The sequence below is a fragment of the Protopterus annectens genome, chromosome 7.part0, assembly GCF_019279795.1.
Source record: "Protopterus annectens isolate FY-2018-M chromosome 7.part0, PAN1.0, whole genome shotgun sequence".
Classification (NCBI taxonomy): domain Eukaryota; kingdom Metazoa; phylum Chordata; order Ceratodontiformes; family Protopteridae; genus Protopterus; species Protopterus annectens.
The window spans coordinates 1,391,140,522-1,391,156,735 of NC_056739.1; the positions used below are offsets into that span (position 1 = coordinate 1,391,140,522).

At 42.8% G+C, this 16,214-nt stretch overlaps 1 protein-coding gene across 1 annotated transcript in view; it reads right to left on the reverse strand.

Annotated features, from left to right (window-relative positions):
• The window catches only part of FOXP1 (forkhead box P1), a 5,351,121-nt gene that overhangs the window by 4,345,948 nt on the left and 988,959 nt on the right, over nt 1-16,214 (reverse strand). The window contains exon 2 of the mRNA XM_044077980.1: nt 6,599-6,721. The gene's annotated coding sequence lies outside the window, so the exon portion shown is untranslated. The remainder of the gene's footprint in view (nt 1-6,598; nt 6,722-16,214) is intronic.

Genomic DNA, 16,214 nt, shown 5'->3' on the forward strand with positions numbered 1-16,214 from the left:
CTTAAATACCCCGTCTTTTTTGGCACCAAAAAGAACCTGGAATAGATACCCGATCCGGACTGATCTCAGGGGACGGATTCGATGGCTCGCTTCTTTAGCAGCTTGAGTACCACTAATGCCGCTGCCTCTCTTTGCACAGGTGGTACGTCCAGGAGGTGTTTGGGTATCATGGGGACAGCCACAAAAGGAATTGTATAACCTCTGGATATGATCCATAGCAACCAATGGTCTGATGACACGGACTCCCATACCGTCAGGTGCAACAACAGGCGACCCCCAACTGCCTCCAGAGCAGTCGGGCAACCCCTTAGGGTTGCTGCGCGGGCCTGTCTGAGAGTGGTTCTTGAGACCCAAAATTCCTCAGACCCCCCCCCCCCCTCTGCCCCTGGGCCAGTGTCTTGTCTTGACCCCCTCTGCCTGTAAGGGAAGACAAGCCCTGAGCATCCCGGGAATACTGAGATTTCTGTAACCACATCTTCTTTTGCCCTTGCTGGTTCCAAGAAAAAGATCTTTGAAGGTTCGAAAAGCGGATCCCGAAGGCAGACAGTGTCTTCCCGTCCTTCTCACTCTGGACCAACGTATCACGGATGGTCTTACCAAAAAGGGAAGTACTGACACAATCTGAGCAAGGCGTGATGCCTCATGGCAATGGCGGACCCAGCCGCCCTAGCCGCTCCCTCGGTGGCGTGCATGAGGAGGTGCATGGATGTATTTGAGACTGCTTTCAGGGTGGCCATCCTCTTGGAGAATCTATTTTTGTCCTCCTGCGTTGTGGACCCAAGGGATGACTCAGTGAGTTCCTTAACAAGGTCATGCTGCAGTTGAATAACATGGGCCAAGTAGTTCAGCACCCTTACTGAAAGGGTTGCTGATGCATACACATGCTTCTGTAGGTGGTCCATCATCCTGGACTCTCAGTCGGGGGGATGGACCGTGGAACTCTCTCCAGCTAGTTCCTTCTTGGTGGCTGCTGCTGCTGCCACCATAGCATCTACAAGGGGACCCTTTATTCCAGGCAGGTCTGTCCAAAGGAGGGCTTAAAATTTTAGCAGGGCACCTTGGAATAGGATCCACGGTGTCCGGTTCCTTCCAAGCCCGTGAAGTAATTAAGTCCACCAAAGGATCTGCGGGTGGGGGGGCACCCAGGAGGTAGAAGGGCCCGTGCTGAAGAACTCCAGGAACACAGACTCGTCTGAGAAAGGTTTGGGGGCAGACCAGCCTCCCTGCTGACATAAAAGTTCCATGATGTCTCCAAAGGAGACATCCTCAGGAGGTGATCTGGGGAAACCTTTCCCTTCCTCCAGGTCGGTGTCCTCCGTAAGGGACTCCAGGGGAGTCCAAGTGCCTCTTCTTGCATGTATGCTTGTGAGGGACCTCCCCGGTGAGGCTCTCTGTAGAGGGCTCGCAAGCTACCTGATGTTCCTCAAGGGGAACCGTTTGCGGCTCTTCGAGCGCGGGCTATCCCTGAGGTAAAATGATGGGAGTTGGGGCAGAATCCGAAGACATAGTCAGGGGTCTCGATCCAATGGAGAGAGCCCTTTCCACTACATCGAATGCCGAGGGAGAGCAAATTTCCTGGGACCCTAACATGGTAGCTGCTCACCCGGGATCCAACAAGGGGATCAGAGCCAGTCCCAAAGGAGACGGTGCGCCAAGGAGATTGCCTCGACCCAACAAGGTCAGAGCAGACAGGAAAAACTCCACCCCCTCAGATCCAACGCCCAGGCTACGGCTCCGAGAGATGCTCACATCCGAACTAGTCGGATCCAACATCCTCAAGGTAACTGCCGGCATCGAGGTAGCCAAGTACCACTGGCGCCGACCCCCTGACTCTGAAGCTCTTCAGATCCAGATACTCCAAAGCCGACAGTCGGATCAGAAAAGGAGAAAACAGGTGAAAAGAAGGGGAGCAAGCTACCCCCTCCAGAGGGAGAGGGAGCTGGTAAGACTCCCATCTGGATCTGCATCCTAATAAACCTACTCATCATTTTATCCATGTCAGATTCTGAAAGGCTACGGGTGGACCTCGACGAGGCTACGGACTCCGACCTAGCTGGTCGGAGTACTGAAGCCCTGGAAGATGACCGAAAAACGAGGTGATCGGAGCTGAGGGGAGATAGGTTTAGAAACAACCTGCACCTTAGGAGGAGGCCCTGCTGGGGCAGAATGATCCAGGGACCTCTTTCTGTATCTGTCACCTTTGTGCTCTCTCTCTCTTGCTTCTTTTGCTTTATGGAGTCCCCATCCCCAGGTCTAGAAGTGGGAGGTTGAGTCCCGGCCTTGGATGGAGAGACAGAGAGAGAAGGAACTACTGAGACCGAAGATGGGGTCACAGCAGTGACCACACTGTGCATTTCCAAAACACCTGTTTCGGGTGATCAGCCATTCTACAAAAGGCAAAAGGGCCTAAAATTACCCTCAACCAATCCACACACACATACACACACACACAAACAGATAGCTGAGGGAAAGGGAGAACTAACGTTTTTTTTTTTTTTTTAAACATGAAGCACCAGCGAGGGGGAGGAAAGGGGAACCTACACCACTAGCTAACCAACACTAACAGCAAAAACTTTGCCAAAAAAAACTCTCAAAGTACTCACAATACCCGGAGCTCGGAGATCACGACTCAAACGCAAATTCGGAAAATGAGATCTGAGGGAAAGAAGGTGGTGGTAGTGTATTAGGGGTAGGGGGATGAGCTTGGAGCAGATGCTTGTGAACTTGCCGGCTCGGATCCGAGTCGGATCTGTAACCCACAGGTTGAAGACCAAATGAAGTAAACTACTTCAGATCATAGTTTTTCAAAAAAAAAAATGAACTTTAGAGGTGCAAAGACAGCTGGTTCAAAGGAAGCCAGAATCGGTCTTTCCTGGGATGAAATTTAACTCGCATAGTGGAAATATTAGCTTCTTGGGTGGTCTCAACTTCAAGAACTGTTTCACCACAAGAATAACATACAAAAGCAAGTCCAGCTGTAGAAAGAACAAAATGGCAGATAAATGTACCTTAAATGATGCATATGCACCTTTTCAAGCATAGGAGAAAGAGAGAAAAGTAAGCCTTCTGTAGCATGGTTGCTTTAGGGCAGGCACTCTTAGATTTGCACTAGGCAAAAATTTAATCCAGTTAGCTAGATTGTTTTACCTAATGGAAGGCTTCCTAGCTTCCTTCATGACCCAAAGGACCCCCAAGGAAAGGTTCTCACTTTGGAATTGGGGTTCTGTTTTTCAGGTTGCAAGACAAAGGTGTTTTAGGTTCAAGTGTACCACAATTCCCTGTTTATGGACTAAAAAATTGCAAGAAAAGGAGACGATCTTAGGGTCTTCTCCTGCTCAGTTTTTTAAGAAAGGAGAATCAAGGTTGTCTTGGCCAAATCGTGGCAAGCAGTACCAATCTGGATCTGTCCTATATTGCCTTTCTCGGGTACTTCAGATATTAGAGGTATGCAGGAAGGCATAAAGGCTCTGGTTCCGATGCATAGAGAATGGATCCGTCTCATTAGGTGTTGACCTGCATGGGAATCGCTAACAGAATTATGAAATCTGGCAATGTATTGCAGAGACAAAAAGATTACTGAGGTGCACTAAAATTACCAATTCATAGAAAACTTGAATCAAGCAGTTAATTTCCAGATGCTCATGTCCCTTACCAAAGAGATGTAAAGCAGATTACTTGCAAGTTTAAGGAGGTCTTGAGCACCACCCTTAAACAGCATCTTTCAAAACTTTTATAGATTACCTTTAGGGTGGTTTAACACACCATTAAATGCAGTTGTTATACTGTTGACAACTGTGCTACAGAGATGGCCATATGTGCTGTCAGACAGCATGCATTGCTAAGGATACATACCCTGTGTACCTGTGGCCACAATCTTGCTGAGTTAAGTCTACTAAAAATATCAGAGCTGAAAGAATGTAATATGTGCAGTACCAGATGTTTTGTTTAAATGTCAGATCCTAGCCCAGCACTGCTAATCTCTACAATTATTCTTGACATATCACATGACTGTGATGTTGTTTGGCCTACAATATGTCTGAGGATTCCTTGTCAAAACATTCATCTCATGATCTGAAGCACATAGGTTCATAGGTAGGTACTAGGCTATTGGCCCTAGGGCCTATATAAGCCTAGCCAAAAAATGTACCCTGGCTTTTGCCACCCAAGAAAATTATTTTCCTGTGCCCCTGTCGAGCAGAGCCACAGAAGTGAACCCTGGGGTGAATTTCCCATTTCCTATCCAATCATCAAGATTTTTCTTGAAGAGTGCTAATGAGGAGCTCTGTTTGACATAGATAGGTAGTCTGTTCCAGAGTATAGGAAGTCTCTGGGACAGGAATCTATCCCTCCATCATGTTCTGTTTATTGTGGTGACAAGGTTTAGGTCCCTAGAGTGTGTAGCTCGGATGGATTGGGATTTCTTTAAGTGAAGCATGTCCAACAGCTCTGGGTTTGACATAGCTTCTGTATGTTAGGCAGAGATTGCCCCTGAGTAGGCAATATGCGATGGAGTAAAGCTGTAGTTTTTTGAGACGGTCTGCGTACGGCATCTGTTTGAGGCCAGTAATCCTCTTTGTGAGGTATTTCTGTGGTCTTTCCAGTTGTTGATGTCTTGGGAGGTACATACCAAAAGGGGCATTGTACTCTATAATGGGTCTAATGAGTGATAACAGCTAACATCTATTTAATGTTGGTGCATCTGTCTGTCTCTCCTTTGGCAGCTGCCCTAGCCCCTTTGGGAACCCTGGTGCACTGGCAGGCAACCATCATAAAGGTCTGTCCTCCTAGTTCAACAAAAAGCATCCCTGCACTGGCCTGTAACGGAGTCATCCACTCCACCATTGGAATTCCTTGTGAATTCAGGAGACAGGAGAATTACTGACTTAACAGTGTAGATGCTGACGGGTTTCAGAGATACCAATCAGGGGTTTCAGTTGCAGTCTTGCTAAGCAGGCAGCAAGGAACATGGAGAAAAATAGCCTACAGGTTTTACAATGTCTCTTGCAGTCACTTAACGAAGGACTGCAGTACAGGAAAGTACAGTTTTGCAAGAAAACTTACCATAACAGTAGATACATAAAAATGCCAGAACACTGAATATGCTATATTAAGATGCATTAACAGACCAAAACAGATCTGGAGTTGATTTTTGATACCTTTAAAAAAAAAGATACATTTTATAAAGCAAGTCCTTGCAAGCCAGTCTTCCATATAACTACCCTTAGGACTTGATCACAAACACAAAAGGTGTAAACAATTGTGACATATCTCAATCTCTGAGCATTAAAAATCATAGCACTGGCCACTAAAAATCACAGCACAGGGTCAGAAAGAGGAGCACATTCTTTAGTGTTCAGAAAAGGACTTCAGGTTGTGACATATCTCAATCTCTGAGCATTAAAAATCATAGCACTGGCCACTAAAAATCACAGCACAGGGTCAGAAAGAGGAGCACATTCTTTAGTGTTCAGAAAAGGACTTCAGGCACTAGAAACTTTATGGTTAGTGATAAGGAATCTTTGCTCAGGCTTAGTTCAGTTATGTAATAATGTTATGACCCTTTAAACACAGTTAAGTTTATGAAGAAAATCAGTAAATCCAGCATGCTCAAGGTTAAATCTGAGGGCAAAAATCATATTATAATGCCTAAATCATAGCAGTCGAGAGATAAGAATGCTGACGGAACTGATTTGCACTTTTTTCAAATCCTTCTAAATGCAATACGCATGTTTAAATCTGCACTCTAGTATATTATGCCCCTAGGATTTCATTGCCATACCACACCATGCTGTATATCAACAGTGAAACAATTACTATTTTTTTGTTAACTATAACTATTACATTAACTAATTATTTCTGAGCTATCGCACTCATGCAGTACACCCACACACAGGTTGAGTGCCCCCATGCTATGAAAACACACTGTGCACACAGAGGTTGGCTATGGACCACAGACAAGCATACAAGAGCTTTCTCATGATATGGGAAAGGTCAGAAAATAGTGTGTCTGAAGTATGTCCAAATCAATGTTGAGAAGATAAGCCTAGATAAAGTTTGCCTATCACTAACCATTAGGCATATAGTGCCTTCAATCTTTATTTTTTGAAATCTAACAAGAGCATGCAATTTCCTGTGCTAGTTTTGTAGAAGAAAATCACAAAGTTGTGAAACCAAGTAGTACAAATTTAAAGAATACGGGGTTGCAAGGGTGGGCTTTCCCCTGCAGTAAACATTTATTTCAAATTGTCCCATTACTTTGTTAAAAGGCAACATTTCAAGATTGTAGAAACAAGCACTTATGATGTGAGAGATCATGTCGTGATCTCTCATTGAAGCACATGGACAAAATAAAGATATGTCAATAATAAGGTTCTCTATTTCTAGACCAAAAGTAAAGGTGAAGGTACAAGGTGCTTGGCAACTGCTCATCAGTACTTTACAACGGTGGTACTAAAGAGATTACAAACATTAAAGATGAATCAGACTAAAAAAAGGAGTATACTAGCCTGCCTAAACCAAATTAAATTCTGAATGTGTGACTTTGCTGAAAATGTATCTTGACAACACACTAGAAAAGATTAGCTATATTATATCTTACCTTTCTTTGCTCTGCAGAAAGCTTCAATATTCTAGCTATCCAAATGTAGTACAGCTGCCTGAATTCAACATTCCACTATTTCAGGTGTCTCAGATGGTAGTGATTTTTTAAGTCACTCAGGCACTGGAAAGAACAGACATCAAGACAAACTCAGTCAAGAAAAGCTGTAGAATCCCACAACGTGTGTGCAATTAATAACTGAAGTAGGTGTTAAAGGTCACAGAAATACTTTTAATATTCAACTTTAAAGGTTAACAATTGGTGCTTAATCATATGGAATATTTTAAGTGAATATTAACTGAAATCTGCAGACAGTTATACATTTCATTTCTGAATAAACCGTGCACTTGTAATCAGTATGTCTCATGAACCAGCCTTCATTCGCATAGGTGCTTGTCAAATGCTTGATCATTTTAATAAAACATGTACAGCTCTGCCACATTTAATGACGGTACTCTTTAACCTCTAAACATGCAGCCAAAGTGCGACATCTGAAACACTAGCCTTTTCAAGTCATTTCATTAATGCCTCTAGACTTGCATCTTTTAGCCAAATTCATTCACTTGTGACACTGAGCACATAGTACCACACCCAGCAACAATCTTTCTTCATCCTGTGAGACAGATATATGAAATAGTAGCAATATTTAAATGGATAAATTTTCCCTTTTAACAATATGTCTTTCAAATTGGGGGGTTGGGAGGGTGGCTTAATGGCTAAGGTGTTTGCCTTACAAACACAAGGTGCAGGGTTTGAGTCTCACAAGGGATAATTGGCTAGGCTTAAAATGCCTCACAAGGGCAGTTAGCTTAGTACTAAACTATGAACCTATGAACCTAAATATACCCTTCAGAGGCCTAAACACTATATTTTGTATTTTATTCCATCAATGGAGTGCACAATCACAAAAAGCATTTGCAGTTCTAAAAGTCCACTGGTGCCTGATTCTATTTAAAAAGGAAAACAAAAGTCTTGCACATCAATCTAGAGGAAGACTGTTTCCTTCTCCAAGTCAAGACCCTCTGCAAATAAATCCTGTTTTTATGATCCACAAACTCTGTAAACAAGAGCTATTCATCCCTATCAAAGTGTTGGTAAAGCTGCAGCTCTTCATTAATCTGTTACCCTCCCACAAAATAAGAGCAAGTATTTACATTTTGTAAAACAGCAAACAGTTTGAAATCCATCTTAATTAGATGTTACATTTTTCCTCCACAATAGAAGTGAAATAGATTGTGGTAAATATTAAAACATTTAAATGACATCTTGTGGCGGGTATGCTGAATGCCTTTCTACAGTCCAACTATTTTCAGTACTGCAATAAAAAATGTTGTATGTATGTGTATATAAAATTGTCCACCTTCCCTAACTTGCTGGCACCTGAACCTTACATTACACCACTGGGGAAGTAGCCCCTTTTTGAAGGGGGATCTGTAGTTTTGATAACCAATAACAGGGTAGCCTATCCCGGGGGGACGAGATTTTTATTTAAGCTCTAATCAATTACCACAGAGGGGAATACAGCCAAAGTGACAGCATGCTACAAATGCAGGGTTAATCTCTTTGCTGCCCTGTTGTAATAGGTCACCTTCAGTTGTTATATTTACCATCCCCTGGCTGATCATACAGCTCCCAAGAAACTATTCAAATCTAGGCCACCAGTTGCACTGAAATACAGTATGTTCCTACGCAAAACCAAAACTAAAATGAAAAAAGAACAGTTCACTGAAAAGAAGCCCCAACGTATGTAAGCATACCCATCTTTCATTATACACACAACTATCATGTTTTCTTCCTTTTCCATCACCTCTTCCAAAGCTACTTGCCATACTGAAAGACTTGCTGCAGTTAACCTTAGCAGAGTTCTCACTGCTTCAAACAAAACACTTCACTTGATTTCTTCCCTTCATTATAGTTACTCTCCTCTTCAGTTTATTTGAAGTATGTCCTAATTAATCTAGAGAGAGTCACTATGCTGCATAAACAGCACTACCCCTGATAATACTTAGTCAGATTCCCCCTACCTTGTCAGAACTACTTGGTATCCAGCTCTTTTTCTTAATTAGATGTTACATTTTTCCTCCACAATAGAAGTGAAATAGATTGTGGTAAATATTAAAACATTTAAATGACATCTTGTGGTGGGTATGCTGAATGCCTTTCTACAGTCCAACTATCACCCAGCTACTTGGGATTAAAAAATGCAGTTCCCTAATTACGTCTTGCTGACTGAACCATAAAAATTTAAGGCTGCTGTAAAGAACAATTAAGTGTGCAACTAGAGACAGTGCACATATTTGCTGCCACAGTGGTGCAGTTAGTGACTGTAATACTATTTCAGTGGGTGCAGACATCAATGGGTCACACCTTAGATACTTATTTCAACTTCTGCATACATTCTTTAAGCAAATATGGTACATTTCTAAGCGACTATAAAAAAGTAATATTTTTCCACAGGGCTACGGACAGCACATGTCTCAGCCATCTAAGTGGTGCAGGTTAGTAGAATAATCAGGAATGTACTCCATCAGGCTTTGGACCACAGCTTGCCTTAAGTATTCAATACTACTTTCTCATCTGCATCTGGATGTCACTCCAGATAACACTGCAGCTTGCAAATTATACACTGCAGCTTGCAAATTATCTGTGTAACCAGAAGGCACAGCAGCCAAAAGAAGAATATTGAGTTTAAGGCCCAAGCAAACACTGCCCCATTGCAGCTAGCTGCCAGCAGCAAAACTGGAATAATTTTCCTACTGGCCTTAGATTCCAGCCTTTCTTCTCTTTCCATTGCTCCCCTTCTTTTCTTTTTGTAGTGTTCTACAGATTTACGTCACACTTCTTAACCATTTGCAAGCAATTAGGAGAAGGGGTCAACCAACAAATGGCATTGCTACTAAACCACAGTGAATGGGTCTGGAAAGAAATTAAACAGTACAAAGAAATACATGAAAAAGTCTACTATCCCGGATTCATTAAGTTTTCTAAGTCAGTCGTAACTTGTTTGTACAGCATCCAAATTAAGCATTTTAGTAAGTAAGCAAATGAAGACTGCACTGCAGATCTAACAATGATGCCATTAACATACACAGCAGTAAGAAAACTTAAGTCCAGTGCTGAAACTCTGACCTTATACACAGCAGCTGTAAAGGTTTCTTTCATTAGTTCAGAGGTGGCTCTGCTCTAAATGTTAAAAAGCACTTAATGCTGTTGATTTTTGTAATATGTGATGACTTCATAGTTTAGCTATATTAACTTCTTATAGCTTTGTATTAAAGAACACAACTTCTCTATTTTAGCAGACTGCTGCCACACACTTTCCAGCTCACATCTTTGTTTATATCACTCTGTGCTATGCAGATTCTGTCACATAGTATTTAAACCGCACAAGACAATTAAATGAAGTCTAGTCAGCACCATGCGTGATGATGATGATGATGACAATCTACTCAGCTTTCACTATTCACTATTTACTTTCATGCTAACATTCTACTTGCTTTACTGCCTACTGCTGCTAAGTGCTGTTTGATCTTGTTCAAAGATGTGTTATAGGAACTCCAAGTTCCTCCCCTGCTGTGCCTCATCCAATAGTGCTGCATTAAATTTATGAGTTTATTTTTCGCTTTTGACCTCAGGGTGCATTACTTTGAACGCCATGACACTGAACAACATCTGACATGTGTCTGATCAAGAGCACGGTTTAGCAAAGTTCTTTCATAATATCCTGCTTTCTTTTCCACTGCTGACCACATTTCACAATTGAAAACCTGACAAGTTATTCACAAACCTTAATATTACAATTCATGGCTAAAAGCTCCTAGAAGTTATTAAGAATTGTTAATGGATAAATATTAAGGCAGAAGTAAAGAAACACAATGGAAAATGAATAATTCAGGCTGGATATGAGGTTTTTTTTTGTTTTGTTTTTGACAAGAATGGTGGACAGGTGGAATGAGCTCCCTGAGGCAGTGATGATATGTAAATCTATAAAAAAAAAAATTTCAAAAGGGGTGGGATAATTATAATGAGAAGTAAGGTATGGGCTTAAGGACAGCGTCACTGTTAGGGTGCTACCTGTACGAATCAGAGAGACATTTTTCCAGGTATTTCACTCACCACTCTCAGTGCTTGCCAGCCATCATTGAGGATATTCATTCACTCATTAAACTGGCTATTTAGTGATAGTCACACTGGCAAGAGCCAGCTGGAGAAGCTGTCATCCAAGCAGCGATACAGGGTGGTAGTATGTTTTCCCAAGAAATTCATTATGCACGGCATACTGATTTAGGTGCAAGTCCCACACCATCATCCCAGTGACCCATGAACAATTCTGAGCATTGTCTGAGTTACTGTATGACAACATGTAGCTTGATGGAACTGCTCATCTTGGCCTACACCACTGCATGCTGTAATAACCTGCATCTGTTGGTGTCAATTATGCAGAAGGCCAATCTGCTTTCCCTCTGTCAAGGATGGGCAAGACAACATCAGCTACTCATTCTAACTCTTCTCAGTTAGCTCCTACAGCCTGAACCACGAACCATTCTGTTATATGGGCTACAGTCAATCCTTAATCTCTTTGTTTCATGAAACTGGCTTAGATCAGGAAGACATGATAGGTTCTACCAACAATATATACGTATGACTAAAATGCACATGTCCACAATGCACAACCACCTGTTGATCATTAGTAGAAAAACTATCACTTATAACTTATGCTACAAGTTTAACTCAGAACTTACCAAAAGAATCCTTGGGCCACTTCTCTTTAAATACTTCTTTTGATGTCAAAGACAATGTCATGAAACAGTGGATGACCAAATTTGTGAATGACTGCAAACTCAGAGCTGTCAAATTCTCCAAATGTCTTCCAGGAAGGCCTAAATTGCACAAACAAGTGTTGCCTAGGCCATGGCCTTAAGCTGTGTGCCAAGAAATGTAGTACTGATTCCTTTCAAAAACCTTAGCACTGATGCACTTACTACACAGATAACAGCCTTTGGAAACTGACACAGATATTAGGGAATCTGGGCACACTCATTGACGTGATCTTTTCTTTGATCACCATGTCATTAGGAAATCCTTTTAATCTAACTAGACTGATTACCAGGACTATATCATTCTTCTGTACTCTTCCCTCATCAGACCCATAACAGAAAATAATAAAATGCAGCATTTGTTATGTACTTGTCTAAACATATGACTCGACATGCAACATTTCCTCACTAAGAGGATTAAGGGCATGTTTTCCTATTTTTTTAATTAGCACTTAAGACATAGGCACACATTCATTAATGAACACAAACCATATTAACATTTTTTTCATTTACATACATTATAAATTATATACGTTTTCTTTCTCTGTAACTGTCATTCAGTCCAATATTACATAAACTGCTCAATTCCTGTCTTCCCTTACACCTCACTCCACCTCCTGAACATTATCGTGCATGTATTGTTCACATGAATTCCATTTATTTCTACACAATTAGCTCCTTCCCTTTTCTAAAGATCCTACTTCCAGTTCTTTTATCTCTTTTAGAATGTCCAATACTTCAAATACAGTTTGATTAGATTCAGATTTCCATTTTCTAGTAATTGCTTTTTGGCAGCCAACAGAATTAAACTTAACAAAGCCTTACTATTTCTAGGCAATTCAGAGCCTGTTTCCCAACTCAGAAGAATAATTTCCATAGTTACAGCCATTTGCTCATCCATTATTTCTGACAAAGCATTCTGTACGTAATTTTTAATATCTGCCAACTCACTGCACTCAAAAAATATGTTCCAGGTTACCCCTTTCATCCTCACCACACCTGCAACATTTGCTATGTATCCGAGGAAAAAATCAGAACAGTGGCCAAAAACACTGAGGTCCAAAATGGGATGTAGGTCCCTGGTTTTCTTGGGCACCAAAACGAAGCAAGAGTAAGTTCCTGACCCTTGTTGTTCTGTTGGGACCTCCTGGATGGCTCTTTTTTTAAAGAGGTCTCCAACCTCTAGAAGGGTCAACTCCCTTTGGTGGGGTGGAATGTCCAGGATAGATATTTGAGCTGGAGGGGGTGAAAAAAGGGTATGAAGTCACCCCTGGACATGATGTTTAGGTAATACTTGTCCAGGCTAGTGGGTGGATGGAGAGACAACTGCCTCCAGGGCAGGAGAGCCAGGCAGAGCTTCAGGAGGGCTGAGGGGGCTTCTCAGTGAAGAGTTCCCATGAGACCTGGCTCTGCGGACCTCTTCTGCCTCTAGGGTAGTGCCTGCTGTCAAACCCCCTTCCCCGGCCATAATAAGAGTACTCCTGTGGAGCATCCTGGAAGGAAGACCAAGACCTGCAGAAATAGAAGTTATGTTCTTACCATAACGTTCCATGTTAGTTGTCTTCTTCTCGCCTTCTTCTTGCTGGATGGGTTCGGAGCCGACCTCGGCTCCGACTCGGCCACTCTAAAAGCTCGAGAGTTGGTTCCACCGGCTCGAGGCTCCCCTTATATCCCACAATGCTAGGCGAGAGTTACCTCAGATCTCGTTTGTAAGCTAACCCCAGCTTATATAGTAACAGTATAACTATAAACAGAGTCCACCTCTAACAACAGGAAGAAAGAAGGGTGACCTACATCCTGATCCAGAAAATATGCCCAACAGCATATGTCTTAAGAAAGAGGTGGTAGAAAGAGAGGTCACGATCACAACTCCTCTAGGTCTGTCCAGGCCAGGGGGAAGGAGGGTGGGGCGAAGAAGAAGCGAGAAGAAGACAACTAACATGGAACGTTATGGTAAGAACATAACTTCTATATGTTAAGTTGTCTATCTCGCCTTCATTCTTGCTGGATGGGACCGCGTCCCTAGCACCTTGTCCCGGGTGGCCTAACGGAACAGACTCCTGAGAACAGTGGAACCAAAGTTAGCTCTATGCCTAGAAGCTAAGTCCAACTTATAATGAGAAATGAAAGTGTGAGGAGTAGCCCAAGTAGCCGCTGCACAAATGGTGTCAATAGGCAGTCTGTCTTGGAAAGCTAAAGAAGTAGCCAAAGCTCTGGTGGAATGAGCCTTAGGTTTATCAGGCAGCTTTTGATGTCTAATCTCATATACAAGGGAAATCAATGATGTTAGCCATCTGGATAATGATACCTTTGAAACTGAAAGTCCCTTTCTGCTCTCCGCATAGGAGACAAACAGCTGATCAGATTTTCTGAACTGTTTATTTCTATCCAAGTAGTACCTCAATTGACGGTGAACATCCAGGCAGTGTAATTTTTGTTCAGACCTATTGGAGTATTCTGGAAAAAGACTGGTAGATCAATGGATTGATTCAGATTTGATGCAGATACCACTTTAGGCAAAAAGGACGGGTTAGTTCGTAAGGATACTCTGTCCTTATGAAACAAAAGATAAGGAGGCGACAACTGAGTGCTTGAAGTTCTGAAACTCTTCTAGCTGATGTAATAGCTACCAGAAAAAGAGTTTTCCATGATAACAATTTTAAGGAACAGGAAGCTGCAGGTTCGAAAGGGGGAAGAATCAAAGAAGCAAGAACTAAATTTAGGTCCCAAGGAGAAGGAGGATTTCTTATAGGAGGTCTGAGAAGAAAAACTCCTTTCAAAAAGGCTTTGCAGAGTTTGTGGGACATTAGGGCAGATTCAGCAATACCCACATGAAAGTTAGAAATAGCTGCCAATTGAACTTTAAGTGTAGAGGAGATGAACCTGCATGGAAGAGTTCAGCTAGAAAATCAAGGACTAGTTGGATGGAAGCGGTGAAAGGATCTATGTCCTTTCCTTGTGCCCAATATGAGAAGCGTTTCCACTTACTCAAATAAATCTTTCGAGTGGAAGATTTATGGGAAGCTATCAATATATCTCTAACAGAGTGAGATAATTGAGGAAGCCTGGCTAAGGTAGGAACTGGAGGAACCAAGCAGTGAGGTTCAGAGACGGGAGGGAGCGATGAAACTGACCCGACTGATGGATCAAAAGATCTGGAACTAGGTCCAGCTTCCACGGTCGCTCCAAGAGAAAACGATGTAGAAAGGGGAACCACACCTGTCGAGGCCAGTAAGGAGCAATGAGGATCAATGAGGCCTTCTGAGCGATAGCTTTCTGAATTACTTGAGAGATCAGTGGGAAAGGAGGAAATGCATACAGAAGTCCCGGGCCAAACTTGGACTAGAGCGTCTCTGCTGGGTTGGCCTGGTAAAGGGAACAGAGTGAAAAATTCTCTGCACTTGCTGTTTTGGGGAGTAGCAAAAAGATCGCAGCAAGGCTGACCCCACTTGAGAAAAATTTCTCTCACCACAGAGTCTTTCAGAGACCACTCGTGAGGCATGAGAATAGCTCTGCTCAACTTGTCCATAATATGATTGGACTTCCGGGATGTGCATTGCTATCAGAAACGCTGAGAAGAAATCGCCCATTGCCACAGTCTGAGTGCTTCTCGACACAGGGGGTATGATCTGGTTCCGCCTTGTTTGTTGATGTACCACACTACAGACATATTGTCTGTCTGGATTGCAATTGTTCCCAAGGGAAGAGAGTCTTGAAGGGCTTGCAACGCTAAAAGCACTGCTCTCATCTCCAGAACATTTATGTGCAAGTGGCATTCGTTTGGTTGCCATGTGCCCTGGACTGTCCTGCCCTGATAATGCCCCCCCCACCCGATCAGGGAGGCATCCGTTGTCAGTGTAGCAACCGGAGGAGGTGGCACAAAAGGTCTTCCCGACAGGAGATGGGGGGAAGACATCCACCACTTGAGATGCTTTTTGCACGCCTGCGTGATCACAATGGTGTGAGACATTGGAAGTTCCTGGTATGACCATTGAGTAAAAAGCATCCACTGAAGGATCCGCATGTGGTATCTGGCTAATGGAAGGAGAGGTATGGCGCTGCCATAATTCCCAACACCTTTAGAACTAACCTGGCTTTGATTCTGTTGTTGTTGAGAAGGAGTGATACCAATTTGTGAATGTCTGATATCCTTTGATGTGTTAGCCTTGCAGACATGTTTATCGTATCTAGATTTGCGCCTATGTAGGTAATAGTACGACAAAGGCGACAAAACAGACTTTTCGCAATTTATTGAAATACCCAGTTTTTGACAAACGCGAAAAGTATAATCTCTGGCCATCAGAAGGAGATGCTTGGTGGGAGCTGTGAGGAGCCAGTCGTCCAAATATGGAAACACCTGGAATCCTTGTCGTCTCAGGTGAGAAGCTACCACTGCCATGCATTTGGTAAACACCCGGGGGGCAGTGGTGAGACCAAAGGGCAGGGCCCTGAACTGAAAATGACTGGTTCCCAGCCTGAAGCGGAGGAATCTTCTGGAGCGTCTGTTCATTTTATGTGATAGTACGCATCCCGTAGGTCTATAGAGCACATCCAGTTTCCTTTGCCCAAAGGGGAAGAATGGATTGCAGCGTGACCATCCGAAATCTTGTTTTCTTGACTGATTTGTTCAAGACACTGAGATCCAAAATCGGTCTCCAGTCCCCTGTTTTCTTTGGAACTAAAAAGAACCTTGAGTAGATTCCGGATCCTTGTTGGTCTACTGGCACTGGCTGAATTGCTCTTTTTGCAAGCAGTTTTGAAATTTCCAAAGCTGCTAGATCCCTTTGAGCGGGTGGAAC